This window comes from Pseudophryne corroboree, chromosome 1, assembly GCF_028390025.1.
Source record: "Pseudophryne corroboree isolate aPseCor3 chromosome 1, aPseCor3.hap2, whole genome shotgun sequence".
NCBI lineage: Eukaryota > Metazoa > Chordata > Amphibia > Anura > Myobatrachidae > Pseudophryne > Pseudophryne corroboree.
Genome location: NC_086444.1, coordinates 997,977,631 through 997,978,765, shown reverse-complemented (window position 1 = coordinate 997,978,765; position 1,135 = coordinate 997,977,631). Strand labels below are relative to the sequence as shown.

The 1,135-nt window shown below is 44.2% G+C and overlaps 1 pseudogene; it reads left to right on the top strand.

The window, feature by feature from the left end:
* Positions 1-800: 800 nt before the first annotated feature.
* On the top strand, positions 801-919 carry LOC134936564 (5S ribosomal RNA; annotated as a pseudogene).
* The last annotated feature ends 216 nt before the right edge of the window (positions 920-1,135 follow it).

Below are 1,135 nucleotides of genomic sequence, written 5' to 3'. Positions count from 1 at the left end.
GGCGCGCTACGCGCGCCACACTATTTTATTCTCCCTCTATGGGGGTCGTGGACCCCCACGAGGGAAAATAATTGTCGGTATGCCGGCTGTCGGGCTCCCGGCGCCGGTATACTGAGCGCCGGGAGCCCGACCGCCGGCAAACAGAAGACCACCCCTGGACAGTATTAGTGCACAAATCAAATTAGGCAAGAATGCCACTTTCTGTTCATTGAATATATGTCTGCTTGTACACACAAGACCTCCACCGAGCACACAGATTTCTAATATGTGCAGGATTTATACAAGGGATACGACGACTAGTATTATCTTTAGCAGATTCATAATAATTACTCTGAACTTTTCAGACCATTGAGTCAGTTCTAGATCCCTGCTTTCTTGAAACTGAGGCATCAGAGAATCCCTGAGTGTCCATTAATAGTATCACAGAAATAATCATACTTTGCACGTTTAATATTGAGGCGAGAACACCAATTTATTGTAAGCAAGTGTTCACCCAGCAGACATATTTATGGATTATTAAGTGTAATATCAAGTGTGTGTCTTTATATTAAAACTGCTGGGTTCAGCTCCTTTTACAGGACCTGAGCATCTCGCATTTCATTCTCAATTATTTCAATGGACTCTCACCAGCGATTCATCATGATATGACTCGGACTCAGGGCTGTTTCTCCTTACCTGTGTCTAACGCTAGCAGAAGATCCATCTCTGATCCATTTTTCCTGTTCTCCCCTCATTCCTGCTCACCCCACCCTTTCACTAGGTGAACTCTCATCAGTGATCCCGGAGTTAGGGGGCTATCTTTCTACTATCATACCACACAGTTAACGCCCGACACCGTCCGATTTTGGAAGCGAAGCAGTGTTGGGCTTGGTCAGTACTTGGATGGGAGACCTCCTGGGAAGACCTAGTTTAGTAGAAATTAGGACCATTGGCATATTCCGTGCCTAACATTGACAGCAGATTCACCATTTGATGCTTGTTTCTACCTTTTTATCTATCTGCTAAGGAATAGGTGCTGTTGAATCTCTCTTCCCAATTTTGGTGTGTGCATTAACAGGATCTACAGTATTTACAGACAGTCTGATACAACCAATTCCTATGCCTACCAAACCTGTATAACCTTACTATGTGATAT